This window comes from Callospermophilus lateralis, chromosome 19, assembly GCF_048772815.1.
Source record: "Callospermophilus lateralis isolate mCalLat2 chromosome 19, mCalLat2.hap1, whole genome shotgun sequence".
NCBI classification, from domain to species: domain Eukaryota; kingdom Metazoa; phylum Chordata; class Mammalia; order Rodentia; family Sciuridae; genus Callospermophilus; species Callospermophilus lateralis.
The window spans coordinates 21,486,098-21,505,121 of NC_135323.1; the positions used below are offsets into that span (position 1 = coordinate 21,486,098).

The 19,024-nt window shown below is 42.5% G+C and overlaps 1 pseudogene; it reads right to left on the bottom strand.

Annotated features, from left to right (window-relative positions):
* Positions 1-13,818: 13,818 nt before the first annotated feature.
* LOC143638271 (S-phase kinase-associated protein 1 pseudogene) lies at positions 13,819-15,195 on the bottom strand (annotated as a pseudogene).
* Positions 15,196-19,024: the final 3,829 nt, after the last annotated feature.

Consider the following 19,024-nt stretch of genomic DNA (forward strand, 5'->3'; position numbering starts at 1 on the left):
TGGAATGCCTGGGTTCTGGGGTGGGAGCAGAGCCTGGCAGGATAGAGCGGAGGGAGAACCCACTACAAACCAAAAAGAGCTTAAATTAAATAAATTGTGGCTACAAGAATGGGGACAGCAAGCCTGTGCTGCTGCTTTCCTCTATCAGCTCTTCTTAGAAGAGGAAACTGAGGTCCACAGTGTCAGAATTTAGAAAGGGTTCCCCAGGAAAAGGAGAGCAAGAACCCTTCCCAGCAGCTTAAGGGGCACTGTGCTCCCAGCAGGAGAAAACTTCAAAACCTCAGGAACATTGATGACCTTCTAAAGCAGAGGTTATCTGAGCTCCCAATTTTTACTATCTTTATCTCATTCTTCTTCAGTACAGTGGGGCAGAACTGCATATTTCTGTTTCTCAAGTGAGGAAACCGAGGTGTGAAAAGTGAAGCAACATGCTTCAGGGCACATTCTTTGAACACAGGGGCAGGAGAATTAGAGTGGAATGAGAACCAGGTTTTCTACCCTCAAGAAGTTTGATAATAGCCAGGCAAGGTCACACATGCCTGCAATTCCAGCTACTCTGCAGGCTGAGTCAGGAGGATGTCAAGTTCAAGGCCAACCTGGGCAACTTAGTGAGACCCGGTTTCAAAATAAAATTTAAAAAAAAGGGCTAGGAATGTAGCTCAGTGGTAGAACACTTACCTAACATGCGGGAGGCCCTGGGTTCAATCCCTAGTACAACCAGAAAAAAAAAAAAAAAAAAAAAAGACTATTACAGACACAGAGGAATGTCATAGAATGTGCAAAGGGTTATCTCTCCAGGGGTGTGTAGGAGCTAGGAATGGGACAAACTAAATGTCAGATATTGTTAAAGAATGAAGTTTCATCTGGGATTCAGACTGTGTAGCCACCAGCAAAAGTGGTGCAGCCCAGCCCTACCTCTTCTTGCTTCTCAGGGCACATCTGCCCCTTGTCCCTGGCTGCTACCATCTTCAACTCCTGACTCTCACTTTAGGGCCTTTGCCCCTCCTTAATCTGTTCTTTTTCTTTCAGCCCACAACAGAATATTTCTGTGTTCTCTGTCTACCTCTATTTGTCCCTCCACATACCCTCATCACCTGATGTCACTCCTCCTGGGAAGGGGCTTTATCTCTTGCATACACTATTGTGTCTCTAATACACAAACAGTGATTGGCAGGTAGCCCCTAGGGCAGTGATGTTACAGGAAAGCTTTACCTTGGAGGCTCACCAAAGAGTTTAATCTGGCTTACAATTTTTTGTTTGATATTTTAACTGAATTTTATTGCCACACTTAAAAATCAGTACACAGAAGCCCAGCACAGTGTCACACATCTGTAGTCCCAGCTCCTGGGGAGGCTGAGTCAGGAAATTGCTTGAGCCCAGGAGTTTAAAGGCCAGTCTAGGCAAGACTTCATCTCAAAAAACAAACAAATGAACAGTGTGTTTCACATTAATATCTTTTTTTTTTTTAAGAGAGAGGGAGAGAGAGAGAGAGAATCTTAATATTGATTTTTTAGTTATCGGCGGACACAACATCTTTGTTGGTATGTGGTGCTGAGGATCGAACCCGGGCCGCACGCATGCCAGGCGAGCGCGCTACCGCTTGAGCCACATCCCCAGCCCCACATTAATATCTTAATTTGGGGCTTCTTTGGAAAATCTAAAGATGTGGCATTATGACCCAAATATTCACATGTCAAAAACTGACCTTAGCTGTGCTTGGTGGCCCATGCCTGTAATCCTAACAACCAGGAGGCTAGGCAGGAGGATTGCGAATTTGAGGCCAGTCTCAGCAACTTTGCAAGACCTGTCTCAAAAAAATAAAAAGGGCTGGGATATGTCTCAGTTGTTAAGAGTCCTGGGTTCAATCCATAAATAAATAAGTATATAAATAAGACAGACAGACAGACTGGGGATATAGCTCAGTAGTAGAATGTCTCTGGGTTTAATATCCAGTCCGGAGGGTGGGATGGTGGGGGGGATCTGTTCTTAGTGGGTCAGTATCTTCTTTCTGTAAGGGGCACTGACATCCCAGGGTTTTTTACTCTTATTTTGTCCTCAATCCTGAGACTTAGAGGTGGTTTCATTACTGAATGGGCTTTGTTATTAATGTCCCAACAGCCATTTAACTGTGGGTATTGATAACCCTTAGTCTGCATCCCCCAAGTTCAGAGTAAACAACCTGAAAATGATGTCTTCTGAAGGGGTTGTCTTGATAAGCACTTACTATGTGCCAGGCACTGTTCCAAGTATGTGCAGGCTCAGGTTCCTTGAGCCTTCATGACAACTCATGACACCAACATTACTACTATCCCAAAGATAAAGAAGGTAACTCTCTTGCACACAGCTTGCTGGTGACAAAACCAGATTGAAACTCAGGAGTGGTGGTTCCAGAGCCATCATGACTCCTATCCATCATTGTGCTGCGTGGAGAAGTACAAGTGTATTTGGGATCAAAGGGTAAAACTCTCAGTTCCTCCATTCTCTCCCTCATCTTGTTCTGGGAGCTGGAGAGAGAAATTGAGAAAAGAAGGGCAGCCCATTTAGGTCAAATCCTTCTCTGGGAACAGCTTGGGGAATCCTGCTCCTAGGAAGGTGAAGGGTTCTCTGTACACAACAGTCTGATGTCCTCTTGCTTACAGTCAGCTGGTACTGGCAGCCATGAAGGTGACACTCCTGGTAGGGGAACTCAGAAGGATGAGGGTGACACTCTCCCATGCCTTTCATGAACAACCCACCACCATGTTCTTGGTCATGGCTCACTATATTCCTACAGGGCCCCTCAATTCAAGTCCTATGCTCCAAGGCCCAGGTTGCTGTGAGTTACTTGAGTAGACACTGGTCCACACCCTATGCCATCCTCACTGGGTGGTGTGTTCTTGGGCAACTGACTTTGCCTCTTGGAAATTGAGCTGCTGCTTCTTCTTTGGTTTCTACTCTTTTTCCCTCCAGGCTAGAGATTGAACCCAGAACGTTGTACATGCTAAGCAAGCACTCTACCACTGAGCTACCCCCTCAACCCCAGCTTCCACTTCTTTGGAAAAAGAACAAGTCTTGGTACCCAAGAGATGAGAGGGTTAAATGAGATAATATTTTGCTGAGCACTTGGCAAGAATTTGTTTCCTTTCCCAGAAAGAAGTGACCATCTCTAGCCAAGTCTGCCTCACTTTTCCACACCAGGCAGGAGAACCAGGGGTCTCAAAACCATGTCCTGAGACAACTCAGGAGATGTTAACTCAGGAGGACTTAGGGACCCACAATCATATGCACAGTCCAATGCTTTGCTCCATGGAAGAGATGCACAGGTCAAATATGAAACTGGCTAGGGATGTAGCTCAATGATAGAGCACTTGCCTAGCATGTGGAGATCTGGGGTTTGATCCCTTTCACCTCCAAAACAATCAAATGTGAAGCTGAAGAGGCTGATGTTGTCCACCATTCGAGCTGCCTTCTCACCAGGACAGCTGCCTAAGTGCAGGTAGGGAAGGCTGTCAGTGGGAAAGGATGGGGTTTGGAGATATGCATGCCCCTCTAGGGTGTGTTGAGGACTGCTTTTCAGGATATGGTCCTCAAATGTGGGACAAGAGCTGGTCCAAAGCACCTGGAAGGACCCTTCCACCTCTGAGAGTTTGAGATTCCAGGACCAGTCACTCCTCTGCTCAAGAACCTGCTGTGGCTCCCTAAAGCTTCTCACATCAAGTCCTACCCTCAGGCGGCCTCATCACTGCTGCTTTCCTATGGCTTAGACCTCAGTCCTTCATCTATGTAGTCTTCCTCAAAATTCTCAGTATACTCACTTCCAAAATCCTTAGATGCCAGCTGCACAGTCCTTGCTCGTTCTTTCTTTCTGTTTGCTTAAATCTTACTCAGACTCACCAGTTCCATTTCACTACACCAAAGTTAATCATCCTGTTAAGTTTGGTGTAGTGAAATATACATATATATGTATATATATACCCGTTTAGCCAGAATTTCCTCAGGTGTTGGCACCCTTGCTATCTACCCACCTCCTCTGTTCAGGGTGTCCATCTCTTCTGCTTAAGCAACCCTTGAGTCTCATTCTTGTGTGTTTGTGGTAGTGGGGATTGAACCCAGGGATGCTTTACCACTGAAGTATGTCTCCAGTCTGTTTTTTTGTTTTGTTTTGAGACATGTCTTGCTAAGTTGCTTAGGGCCTCAGGAAGTTGCTGAGGCTAACCTTGAACTTGCTATCCTCCTGCCTCAGCCTGCCAAATCGCTGGGATTGCAGGTATGCCTCACAGCAGCCACCCGGCCCTTGGGTTCTCATTCTTGAATCACCACAGTTACTTTCTTTTTGGTTGCCTGCTTCCAGCCCCCAAGACTCTTTCCTGCCCATCTGGGGCCCCATGGATCTTCCTAAAAGACCAGAATATCTCCATGGTCTTCATTATCAACAAAGGATTTTAAAAACATTTTTTTTGAAGTTATGAAATTTTTATATTTTTAAAAAGTCAAAATAAGCTGGGTGAGGTAGTGCACACCTGTAATCCCCGTGGCTTGGGAGGCTGAGACAGGAGAATCCCAAGTTCAAAGCCAGCCTCAACAACTGCAAATAGCTAAGCAACTAAGTGAGACACTATCCACTATCTCTAAAAAGAAAATTCAAAATGGGGCTGGGGATGTGACTCAGTGGTCGAATACCCCTGAGTTCAATCCCTGGTACCAAAAAAAAAAAAGTCAAAATAAATTGGACACAGTGGTGCATCCTATAATCCCAGCAATTTGAGAGGCTGATGCAGGATGATCACAAGTTCAAGGCCAGTGTGGGCAACTTAGCAAGAACCTGCCTCAAAATAAAAAAATAAGAAGGACCAAGGACACAGCTCAGTGGTAGAGTACCTTGGGCTCATTCCCTAGTACCACAAAGGGAAAAAAAAAGTCAAAATAATCTTACACTATAAAAAAAATGTATAATTGGGCAAATAAAACATGTATTATATTAACTAAGATAAATATAAATACAATTAAAGTATGTATGCAATTTTATGACCAAACGTTTGCTGTATGTGATCTGAAGGTGTGATCTGAAATAACCCTGTCACATTTCTGGGCCTCAGTTTCCTCATTGGCAGAAAGACAGGGTTGGTTGCCTGCAGATGAGATGTTCTCCAACTCTAAGAGCTTGAGACTATCAATTTTTATGTCTATCTTGACTATCTGGGGTGGGTATTAAGTGCCTGGAAATAATAGTTGTTTCTGGGAGGAAGGACTGACTATCTGGACTAAGAAGGAAATTTAATTTGCACACTTATGTTCTATTTGATAATTTTTAATTTAAAATACTTTTTTAAAATATTTATTTTTTAGTTGCGGTTGGATACAATACCTTTATTTTATTTATTTATATGTGGTGCTGAGGATCAAACCCAGGGCCTCGCATGTGCTAGGTGAGCGCTCTACTGCTAAGCCATAACCCTAGCCCCCCAAAATACTTTTTAAATGGTATTTGGAGTATAATGTTGGGATTGGAGAATGTGGGATTAAAACGACATGTTCATTTCCTTTTCAGATTTGAACTGATCCAAGTTAGACTGAGACAAATGTGACTGATTTCCTACCCACAATTGACATATGACCTAATCTTCCAGAGAGGTCCCTAAATCACCTCCAGGAACAAATGCCCTAGTGTAGCCTCAGGGTTGGAAAGAGGATTGAAGGCAATTGGAGGAGAGTATTGTATTGTTGCACATAGTTAAGAATACTTGAAAAACCGGCAAACAAAACACTTTCTAATTCCACCACAGGCATACCCCTAGGAACTTTAAATGGGGCCTATGAAACAGTGAAGGCCACACTCCCTGGGGGCCTGTCGAAAAACTCCCTATCAGAAATTGACCTTTCTGGGCTGGGGATGTGGCTCAAGTGGTAGCGCGATCGCCTTGCATGCGTGCGGCCCAGGTTCAATCCTCAGCACCACGTACAAACAAAGATGTTGTTGTGTCCGCCAAGTACTAAAAAATAAATATTAAAAAAAATTCTAAAAAAAAAAAAAAAAAAAGAAAAAGAAATTGACCTTTCTGGCTGGTGAGGTGACACATGCCTGTAATCCCAGCAGTTTGAGAGGCTGAGACAGGAGGATTGCAAGTTCAAAGCCAGCCTCAGCAAAAATGAGGTTGCCAAGCAATTCAGTGAGACCCTGTACCTAAATAAAATACAAAATAAGTCTGGGGTTGTGGCTTAGTAGTTGAGTGCCCCTGAGTTCAGTCCCTGGTACCCTCCCACTCCGCCCCAAATTGACCTTTCTACCTGCCTGAACAATACTCTCCTGGTAATTTCCATTCTCATGTGGCACCAAATATCCCTCCCCTGGCACAGTCAAGACCATCCTGCTCCTGAGCCAGGTCTCCCTTCACTTTCTGAAGAACTTCTTTGTACTTTGGCAAATTTTGTCCATTTCTTAGGGTCCTACTCAAATGCTAGCCAACTTAAAGTCTAGGCCCTGGTGTTAACTCACATTTAATTCACATTCATTAAACATTCTACAGTGTGTACTTCCATACACATTAAATCATTTGTCTCTTTTTGCTTTTTGTTTTGTTCATTTGCGGTGGTGCTGGAAAGCATCATGCATGATAGGTAAGTGCTCTGCCACTAAGCCACAACCCCAATTCCATTTGTTTCTTTTATCTCTGAGAAGCCATTATGACCCTCTTTATATTTATGAAGAAGTAGGACTTTAGACTGATGAGATAACAAACAGGTCCTCCAGATCTTGGGATCTGGGGTCTTGAACTTTCTAATTCAGGGCTGGAACTTCCCACTTTCGAAATCCAGCTGAATCCTACCTCTTCCACCCAGCCTTCCCTGACTACCATGTCTCCTAAATAATCACTCTGGTTGTTCCCTTGATCTGACTGCAGGAATGCCCAACTTTTATTTACAATCATTGCCATACCCAGGTACTCTTTTGTATTGTTATTTACTTGATATTTTTCTTCAATTCGACTCTTTTTCTTAACTGAAGGAAACATATCTGAGAAGGAAACTCAACATTAGGATGATAAATAGTAAACTGTTTGCTATAAGTCATAATTATAAAAAGAAAATGAAATTCAAAATCAACTCCAGGGGCTGGGGATGTGGCTCAAGTGGTAGCGCACTCGCCTGGCATGCGTGCGGCCCTGGTTCGATCCTCAACATCACATACGAACAAAGATGTTGTGTCCACCAAAAACTAAAAAATAAAATGTTAAAATTTCTCTCTCTCTCCTCTCTCTCTCTCTCTCTCTCTCTCTTAAAAAATAAAATAAAATAAAATAAACATCATACGGTATATACATAAAAAAAAAAAAAAAACAAAATCAACTCCAAATAGATCAAAGACCTAAATTTAAGGCCTAAAGTTATAAAACTTTAAGAAAAAATGGAGCTAAATCATCATGACCTTGGATTTAACGAGCACAACCAACAAAAGAAAAAAAATTATTTACTGGACTTCATCACAATTTAAAATCTGTATATCAAAAGAAATTATCAAGACAACTCACATTTATGAAAAATAACAACTCACAGAATGGTAGGAAATATTAGCAAACCAAATATCTGACAATTTTCTAGGACCCAAAGTACAAAAAACATATCACTGAATAGTGAAAAGACAGACAACCTTATAAAATGAGCAAAGAACTTGAGCAGACATTTCTCCAGAGAAGATGTGCAATACCAACAAGTGCAGAAAAAGATGCTTAATATTGCTAATCATTTGGAAAATGCAAATCTAACCCACAGTGAGGGGCTGTGGGTGTGGCATAGTTATGATGGCTTGCCTAGCATGCGCAAGACCTTTGGGTTGGATCCACAGTACTACAAAAACAAAGAACAATAACAACCATAACAATAAAAAACCCCAAACCACAATGAGATACCATTTGACACCCACAGGGATCATTATAATAAAATTAATAATTAGGACTGGTGATGTGGCTCAGTAGTAGACTGCTTGCTTGGCATATGTGAGGTCTTGGGTTCAATCCCCAGTACTGCAAAAGATTTAATAATTAAAAAATGGAAAATAACCAGTTGTGTTGAGGATGTGAAGAAATTAGAACCCTCACACATTAATAGTAGAATTGTAAAATGGCATAGAAGCTATGGAAAAGACTTTCATCATTCCTGAAAAAGTTCAACAGAGAATTGTCACATGACCTAGCAATTCCATTCCTAGCTATATACTCAAGACAAATGAAAACATATTTCCACACAAAAACTTGTTTATGAAGGTTCACAGTAGCTAAAATGTGGAAATAACACAAATGTCCATCAAGAGATGAACAGATAGACAAATTGTGGTATGTCTAGTATTTTATTTCCCTAAGCATCTTTTAAAAGCCTATTGTTATTTCTTGTTGCTTCATTGTCTTTGCAGCCATGATTTTAATGGCTGTACATAATTGCTTCCACATAGCCAATACTTAATCTACTTAATTGAGCAATTGCTAGGACTTGCACATGCTAGGCAAGTGCTCTACCACTGTGCTATATACCCAGACTATGCTCCTATTTTTTTCCTTTTACAAATAAAACTTTGGTCAATTTTTTTTTTTTTTTTTTTGTGTGTGTGTGTGTGTGGGATGGGGAATATCCAGAATATTACTTTACCACTGAGTCACATCCCCAGTTTTTTTTTTTTTTTTTTTTTTTTTTTTTTTTTAGTTGTAGACGAACACAATATCTTTATTTATTTTTATGTGGTACTGAGGGTTGAACCCATTGCTTCACACATGTGAGGCTAGCGCTGTACCACTGAGCCACAACCCCAGCACCCCCCAGCTCTTTTTAAAATTTTAAAATTTTGAGACAAGTTGTTTAGGGCCTTGGTAAGTTGCTGTTGAACTTGTGATCCTCATGTCTCAACTTCCCAAATCACTGAGATTACAGGCATGCACCACTGCACCCAGCTGATGAAGTCTTTGAGAATATACATCTCACAAATTTTGAAGTTTTCTTAAAATACAACCCTAGGGGGCTGGGGATGTGGCTCAAGCGGTAGCGCGCTCGCCTGGCATGCGTGCGGCCCGGGTTCGATCCTCAGCACCACATACAAACAAAGATGTTGTGTCCGCCAAATACTAAAAAATAAATATTAAAATTCTCTCTTATACTAGATGTATAAAATTTCCCTAACCTTATAACCACAAAAAATAGTTCCTGCTTCACAGAGTGCTCATGTGGGTTAAATGCGTAAATGCATGAGAGCTCTTAGAATGGTGCCTGGCTTGGAGTGAGTGTTCAAGTTGTCATCAGTGATGATTCTGATCACTCTTATAAAGGACATGAGATTAGTTTGCTACTCTGATTCTTTGTAGATTCATCATTGAACTATTAGAAGTTGAGTTTTGGCAAGTTATCATCACTAGACAGCTGGCTTCTGACCACAAAGAGATTTTATTTTGCTTTGGAAGGTTTTTTTTTTTTTTTTTCAAATACAGATTCATAAAGAGACCTACAAGTCAAAGTTGTGCAGCCCATCTCTATTATATATGGCCTCAGATATAAAAAACACACCTTTGAGTGGGCACCATCAAGATGATGAAGGAATTGTGTGGTTGTGCTTGCATATTTAACTTTGCTTTGTTCAAAAAAATACATGAGGCATTTATAGATCCACATATTATACAATATGTGCTCGGTATCTAATAAGACTCTCGCTGCTCCATGTTGGCCATTGTTACTGATAGTAGCAGCAGTAATCAAGTAGGATCATTAACAAGATAAAAAAATAAATAAATAGGGGCTGGGGATGTGGCTCAAGCGGTAGCGCGCTTGCCTGGCATGCGTGCAGCCCGGGTTGGATCCTCAGCACCACATACAAACAAAGATGTTGTGCCCGCCGATAACTAAAAAATAAATATTAAAATTCTCTCTCTCTCTACCTCTCTCTCTCTTTAAAAAAAATAAAATAAAATAAAATAAATAAATAAATAGCGATTGCTGGAGTTGAGGCTCAGTGGTAGAGCGCTCATCTAGCATGTGTGAGGCGCTGAGTTAGATCCTCAGCACCACATATAAATAAATAAATAAAATCAAGGTATTGTGTCCAACTACAACTAAAAAAATAAAAAATAAAAAATAAATAGCAAAGGAAATTTGGGGAAATTATGGCCTGAAGCTAGCTAGGGTTGACATACAAAACATCTTTTATAAAGTTCTGTTTATGCAATTGCTAAAAGTGGGTTATGGATTTGTCAAGCTTTCTAGAGGCCCAGGTAAATATTAGTTATATAATTCATGGGAAGCTTCAGATAAAGTTCTCCTGTGGGTCCTCATCAAGATGCTCTTTTGTGGACTGGGGAGGTAACTCAGTGATAGAGTGCTTGTGTAGCATATATGAGGCCCTGGGCTCAGTCTCCAGAACTGGGGGGTGGGGGGAGGTATTCTGTGGTGTAGAGGGCCACATCTACATCTTCTAACCCCATCACCCCATATATATATAGCTGTCAATGGACCTTTAATTAATTAATTAATATGGTGCTGAGAATCGAATCCAGTGCCTCACACATGCTGGGTGAGTGCTCTGTCACTGAGTCCCAGCCCCAGCCCTCTCATCCCAATCTTAATGCCAATAGCAAATTTATAGAATGTCAATTTAAAAAAAAAAAAAGTATATATTCATTTATTTTTTTTTTTTTTAGTTGTAGTTGGACACAATACTTTATTTATCTGTTTGTTTGTTTGTTTTTATGTGGTGCTGAGGATCAAACCAGGGCCTCACACCTGCTAAGCAAACACTGTACCACTGAGCAACAACCCCAGCCTCAGAATGTCAAATTTTAAGCAGGGTTGAACTCCAAGAAAAAACTAGCTACAACATATTTCTTTTGGCTCTCTGGGGTTACTAGCTAGATACAGAGTACCTCTTCCTTGTCCTTCTCCAGCAGACATTCACAAAAAAATGAAACATGGTGGCCCTAGAAGTATCCAATTAGTAAAAAGATGAGTTTTGTCTGCAGCACTAACCCCATCAGTACCAGAGCCTGAAACTAGAGGCACTTTACCATTGAGCTACATCCCTACAGTTTTTTTAAATTTATTTTTTAGTTTTAGGTGGACATAATATCTTTATTTTATATTTATAGGGGTGCTGAGGATTGAACCCAGTGCCTCATGCGTGCTAGGCAAGCACTCTACTACTGAGCCACAACCCCAGACCCATCTCTGCATTTTTTATTTATTATTATTTTTTGTTTTCCTGTTTTTGTTCATTTGGAACCTGGTGTGTAATCACTGAGCTTATATCCCCCAGCCCTCTTTAAAATGTTTCAGTTTTTGAGATTAGGTCCCACTAAATTGCTGAGACTGGCTTTGAATTTGCCTCCTCTCAGCTGGACTTATAGGTGTGTGCTTCCACTGGCTTTGAACATGGGTTTTGTTACATACTACAGGGTGTAATATTTGGAATTTTGGGTGGTGGGTTTTTTTATTTTTTTAGATCTGCCCACTGAGTTTGGAGCAAGCCTGCCTTTTACAGGGCAATCAAGTTGTTCTGGCCTCAAGCTATTCTAGCTCCAGGTCATCTGCTGGGCCTCCTTCCCTTTTTCTCAGAGGTCTAGGACCTATAACCTCAGAGAGCTTGAATTTGACTCTCTTCCTTCCATTTTCATTAACACCCATTGTGTCCCAAGCCTTTTGCATGTTAGGAATTGAACCCAGTAGTGTTTTACCACTGAGCTTAAGACTTTGCTAAGTTGCTGAGGCTGACCTGGAATTTTGGATCCTCCTTGCCTCAGCCTCCTGAGTCACTGGGATCACAGGCATATACCACTACACCTGTGGCTGCTACTCCTATTTCATGCTGAAGAAATTTAAGTTCAGAGTTATAGCCTTACCCAAGGATGCTGGCTACTGTGAACTATTGTTTAACGCAGTCTGCAAGGACCACAAGGATTTGTATTTTCAAAATATAAAAAGAGATGAAAAAGAAAAACTCAAGGAAGCTGAGCACGGTGGCACACACCTGTCGTCCCAGCTACTCAGCAGACGGAGATAGGATAGGAGGATCATTTGAGCTCAGGAATTCAAGACCAGCCTATCCAACATAGTAAAGACCCATTAAAAAAAAAAAAAAAAAAAAAAAAGCACGAAAAAAACATTTTTTAATTTTTTAAAAGTATTTATTTTTAGTTATAGGTGAACACAATGTCTTTATTTTATTTTATGTGGTGCTAAGGATGGAACCCAGTGCCTCACACATGATAGGCGAGTGCTCTACCTCTGAGCCACAACCCCAGCCCCAAAAAACATTTTTTAAAAAACTTATTAAAAGTACATATAATCAATCTATAGCCATATATAACTAAAAATAACCAATAAAATTTTAAAAATCAAACATCAAATACACACACACACACAGTATGGATATGATTTTTCTTGCTCTTAAGAAAGTGTACATAGTCGGAACCTAGAGATGTATTATGCTCTTTGGGGGGTCCTTGTGCTTTCTGAGGGATGCTCACTCCCTGACATTGCCCACAGGAAATAACCTGATGCAAGGAAAGCGCCGCCAACAGGGAAGCTTTACAAAACCACTCTCTTGTGGTTGTTGGGGAAAGCCCCAAGCTGTCTCAAGGGTTAGGGTGCTGAGAAGATGAGATGGGCAACATCTGCCTGCTCAAAGCTTGAACCAGACAGAGGTTCATGGCCAAAGGCAAGGAAGTGAGAAATTCCTCTCCCCTTACCTGCCCCCTTCTATGACTGCCGGCTAATTCCTAGGGTCCAAGATCTGCAGGGAACGAAAGGAAGAAAGGAGAGGCTGATCATGTTCTCCAGGCCTCCAGACTCTAATGGAGGCCCTGTAGAGGCTCTAACATGGAGCCATGTGGAAATTGCCCAGAGGGACCCTGAGCAGGGAACACAGGAAGAAATGGCCAGTAGGTGATGTCTGTTCTTCCAAAGCCTCCACTAGTTAGGTGAAATATCAGGCTTGCACATCAAAATGTGCTTTTACTGTATCCTTAAAAAGCTTACTCAAGCCCCTCTCTCTCTTTCTTTGTCTATCTCTTGCTTGGTCTCAGGGTCAAGAGATTTTTTTTTTAACACATTTGTTTAATTTTTTTATTTTTATTTTTTAGTTGTAGATGGACACAATACATTTATTTTGTTTATTTATTTTTATGTGGTGCTGAGGATCAAACCCAGTGTCTTACATGTGTGAGGCAAGTGCTCTACTTGTGAGGCAAGTGCTGCATCCCCAGCCCAGATCATAAGATCTTCAAGCAAGATTGGGGTCCTCTCTGGGCAGCAGCCCCATTCCTGATGGATTTTTATCCTGTTGTAGGAATTAGGTGATTTTGTACAGCCCTCCTCAGCTCTGACTAACTAGACATCCATGGGATGGATGCTTTAGTCTGGAATTTCCTAAAAAAAAAGTTTCCCAAATCACAGATGCAATGTGGGGAAGAAAGATCATGCATCTCGGAATTAGGGGGCCACGAGTTCAAATCAGACTCTGACATGCACTCCATGATTAACCACAATATCTTAATCCATGAAATGGGACTAATAAAGCTCCCTTCACAGAAGGCCCTGCGGTAAGAGATAATAGAGAGAAAACACCTAAGGAATCTAGCCCATAGAAAGTGCTCACCCACAGGCAGGTACTAGGGATTGAACCCAGGTGTGTTCTATCACTGAGCTGCATTCCCAGAGCTATTTATTAATTATTGTTATTAATTATCATGCCTGATATAGATCTATATCACATATATATGGTACCAGGCATTGAGCCCAGGGGCACTTAACCACTGAGTCACATCCCTGCCCTTTTTATTTCTTATTTTTTTTTTTTTTTTTTTTACTACCTACTACATAACTTACTTTTTATTGAAAGTATCTTGCACTTATGATGTTTTCTGGATTTTGCCACATATTTCAATGTTAAAAGTTACTTTTTACATGCAAGTAGTATGAATAGTTTTCCCCATATGGGAACACTGATTTATAAAAGATGACATACCACATGAATGAAGTGTCTTTTTTAATTGAAAAGCTATCAAACTATCTAGTTACATTTCTCCCCTCCAAATCCACAAACTGGGTAATAACTGAGTCTCTAGGCAACATATTCAAAGCTGATTAAAAAAACAAAAAACAAACAAAAAACCCGAGTCCTTCGGTCCAATTAAGGGAATCCTGCTACATACAGGCAAATCAATCCCAGTGGTACTGCTCGACTCCAGGAGGCTGGAAGAAATCCTAACAACCCCAACTCAGAACATTTACTTCAAGTAGCCTTTTTCCAGTTTCCAACTCATGAATAAAGATAATATTTTGTTAATTCTATTTCAGAAAACTTTTTGCAAGTTGTTTTATTTACAATGCCAACTTTTAAAAGCTCACTAAAATTAACTGGACAATAAACTAGGCAGAAATCGCTTTACAAAAGGAGGGAAAGCCCAAAATGCCACTTTCTACAGAGAACCCACAGTTCAGTTTTATTCAGAGTAAAGAAAAAAAGAAACTTTCTCTCACACTAAAAGAAATTCAGCCATAGGTCTGGAGTCTGTACTCAAACTACACATGCAATAAGGACAATATTATGCTAATACAATTGATTTGCTGCTGCATTTGTCTACTGTTTGTCTAATATTAACAATTATAAACAGAGCAGTGCAACTAGTATTTGGAACAATCCTTATAGTGTTACAGTGTCAGGTACAACATTTCACTTCTCTTCACACCACTGGTTCTCTTTGCGTACCTGGGCTTCCTCCTCTTCAGTAAAGTCATTTTTGATATTGAAGGTTTTGCGAATCTCCTCAGGAGTTTTCCCCTTGATCATATTGGCAACAGTCTTGCACGTAACATCAAGCAAACCTTTGATGTCTAAGTAGTTTGCAGCCAGAATAAGTTCAAAAAGTGTTCCTTGGTCAACTTTCAGGAATTCTTGGTCCCAAACAGGGATATCGTCTGTTCGCTTTTCTTTGTTCTCATCATCCTCAGGAGGAGGGGGGTCATCCTTGTGGTGTGTGCACCACTGAATGACCTTTTTTAATATTGCTGCATTAACATTTGGTAGAGGAACTGGGTCATCATCTCCTTCATCATCCATTCCCAAACCTTCCAACATGGTCTTGATTGTCACAGATTGTTTGGCAATTTCTATGTCAACTTCAAATATCTCCCCATCAGAACTCTGCAACTTAATTGAAGGCATGGTGTTTGGTCTCAAGAAAAACGGCGGTCTGGAGGCTGAAGGGAGCGGGGCGGCGACCACACGAGGAAATAAAAAGGTGCTGGACAAGGCCACTCCCTTTATTTCTTATTTTGAGACAAGGTCTCTCTAAGTTGCTTAGGGCCTTGCCAAATTGGTGACTGGCTTTGAACTTGTGATTCTCCTCAGCCTCCCCAGCCGCTGGGATTATAGGTGTATGCCACCAAGCCCCGCCATGACCTTTTATTTTTACTGTGAGACAGGGTCTGGCTAAATTGCCCAGGCTGGCCTCAAATTTGCAATCCTCCTGTCTCAGCCTCCCAGATCTATGGGATTACAGGCATGCATCACTAGGTCTGGTTCACGATCCTTATTTTCGGGTCACAAAACTGATCCTCCATCAAGGGTCCTTTTGAAGCAGTAAAAATGAGGAAAATAATATCTAGCATTTATTGAGCACTTACTATATGGCACTCTTCTAAGTGGTTTACACAATTTACAGGTGTTCATTACAGTAACCCTTTGAAGTAAATACGATTATTTTACATATAAGAAAGCAGAGGCTCAGAGAGGTTTAGTAATCTAAAGGAGGAGACCCTCAAGGAGGGCCACTCGGGGTATCAATCATGCAGTCAGGCCCTGCCCTGCAGATGCAGGCCCTAGAATCATGCAAACGGTCCCGAATCGACACAACAGACTGCTCCGCCCTTCTCGGGAAGAACGTGAACGAATAACTCCAGAGAACCACTTAGCCTGCTGGAGCAGAAGGGGTTATTCCCACTGAGACGCCAGCCCCGGGCTCCTAGAGAGGCCCCATGTGGGCGGGAGCCGCGCGCGCTTCCTGCGAGTGGCCGGGACTCCGGGATTGCGACCCGCTGGCTCCGGGCTCGGCGCTGGACGCTCGGGCCAGGTTGCGCGCCGGGCTGCGGCCTGGGGCCCCCATCCTAGAGGGCGAAGGGAGGAGGCGCCCCCACCTGAGCCCCGGAAAGGAAGGTCGAGGGGCCGGGAGCCGAGGGGGTGCGGGCAGCGGGGCGGGTCTCTCCGGGGACCTCCGGCCGCCCTGTGGCTGCGGGTCCTCTGGTACCCGAGGCTGCCTGCGGCGGGCCCAGGCGGCCGCCGGCAGCGGCAGGGACTTCTGGAAGGACCCAGCCCGCTGCGCAGGGCCCTTCAGGTGACACTGAGCCTTCTAGAGTCCCCGGGTAAGGAGCCATCGTTCCTCCACCTCCCCAGGGCGGGCCTGGCCACCTCCTTGTAACCCTCATAACCGCCCTGCGGGTCGTGGCGGGGTGTCCCTAGGGGCTGTTTGATAAATAGACTTGTCCAGGGTCGCTCAGCCGCAGGGCAGCCACCAGGCAGATCTGGTTTTCAGGACCCTCCACGAGGTGGCCGCCACCCGATCCAGATCCTCTAAACTCAGTCACCCTGAAACCAAACTGGCTGTCCTTCCCCTTCGCAGGCAGAGGGCTCATCCTCAGTCCAATTGGAACCTCGGTTACCTTTACTTACCTGCCACTCTTAGCCACTTCCCTGGTCCCCACCTTATCATATTAGTCTTTGGTGGCGTAACTACAGCCATCCTCCTTCCCCCACCCCCACTTTCTGGATACTGTTCTTATTCTCAATCCGTAGAGACTCGCTGCTCTCCGTTCTCTCCTTGACAGATAAAAAGTTGCACTTCTTTGTTCTCAAGAAACAATAACTTGCCTTCTGCAAAATCAGGTGATACTTGCTATGCCAGTGACCAGGGCCAAATCCGCCGCTAACGCGCGGCCATGATCCCGGCCTATTAAAGGTGACACTCAAGGGGGAGTTGCTGCTGCCTCCCTCTCCTGCCACTGTCTCCGAGCGGAGCAGCCGGTCAGGTCCCTGACAATAAATCTGCTTATGCCTCTATCCTTGGAGTGTGCCCCTGTCCTGCTTCACATTTCTTTCCGTCTTTTTTGCAACTAACCTGGTTTTCCAGTCCTACTGCCACCATCTTTGCACCCCTCTGTCACAAACTTCTGTCACTAATGTAATTTGCCATCTTAACTGCTTCTTTCTTTTTGCACAGGCCACTTTGTAGAGTCCTCCAACCCTTGCATCCAATGGTTCCCTTGTGTGTTTACACACACACACACACACACACACACACACCACAGACACACAACCTGTTAATGATTTGCTAAGTCCAAATCAAAACTCCTGAACTTGGCATTCAAGATAATTTGAAATCTGGCTCCAGCTTACCTTTCTAACCTGACCTCTCTTGGTTCCTTAAGTAGAGGCCATAAACTGGCAGATTCAACTGAAAAATGGGTTTCCACTGGCCAGCAGAATTTCTTTTTAAATTTAACTCGATATTTGTTTTTAAATTAGGTGATATTGTTCTTTAAAAAATCCAAATTTGAGGGCTGTGATTGTGGCTCAGTGGTAGAGCGTTCACCTAGCATGAGTGAGGCACTGGGTTTGATCAAAAGCACCACTTAAAAATAAATAAATAAAATAAAGGTATTGTGTCATTTACAACTAAAAAGTATTTTTTAAAAAAAAATCCAAATTTCCACCAGGCATGATGGCAGACCCCAGCAAATCAGGAGGCTGAGGCAGAATAAGTTCAAGGCTACCCATAGCAATTTACCAAGACCCTTAGCAACTTAATGAGAATTATGTCAAAATAAAAAATAAAAAGGGACTGGGGATGTGGCTCAGTGACCCTGGATTGTTCAATACCCAGTACAAAAAAAAAAAGCGGGATTGTGGGTAGTTCTTGGGTGTGATACTGGCCAAATTGTATTGTTGCATTGTATGCATACATTAATATGTAACAACAAATCTCATCATTATGTACAACTATAATGCACCAGGCTGGGAATATAGCTCAGTTAGTAGAGTGCTTGCCTTGCATGCACAAGGCCCTGGGTTCAATCCCCAGCATCACACACACAAATTATAATGCACCAACAAAAAACATGGGGGGGAAAGTCCAAATATATTGCTTGCTTTGAAACAATAGTGCTAGCCTTGGTCCATATTCTTGCATTCAGTAACTGGCTTAAATTGGGAAGTGGCTGCCCCCTTTAGATAGGGCCATGACTCCCAATTTGCCATAGTCCTCACCACTCCCAAGACCTCCTGTCTCTGAGCCTGAGACTCAGCTGTTGTGCTTGCACTGATGGATTTCATATAATAGTGAACATTTCTGGGACTCATGTCTCTACCAAAGTATACATGTGGAAGTTAGACCAAGAGGAATGATGTGTAAAAGACAACTAAGAATGTACCCAGTCTCTAACTCATTTATTTTTCTTTCTTGGACCCCATAGCCATTTGAGTCTGCCACTCCAGCCTTATATGAATCAACATAGCTAGATTAGATGCTTCACAGATTTTTATAGCTCTGCTCTACCTTCTCCAGTGAGTAAACTCTATTTAGCAAGGTCCAGAGCTACTTTTACTCTGCAAAGGCGTCCCAGACAAGAAACCATCCATCCATCATCCAGCCACCCACCCCAGCAACACTTTTGGAGTCCAGGGACTAGGTTGGGTGGGTATGACCATATCACTATTACCTCTCCCTCCTCTGGATTTCTGTTTCTGTCCTTAAATCACAGTCTTATTGTTAAATATAACATCATAATGTTATACAGTGACTTGCACTTAGTAGGTAGACAATAAATATCGCCTGGTTAAATGGCATGGTCATGCACATGTCTTCTAGTTTCTAAGGTCTTTTTGTATCTGTCTTTGCACTGTCCTAGTGACTAGCACAATGCCTGACACATAGTGAACATTAGGTGATGTGGGAGGAAATGTGCTGTAGCCAGGCGCCCCAGACAAGTTTCTGGTGCCAAAGTTGGAAACAGCCCACCCAAACCT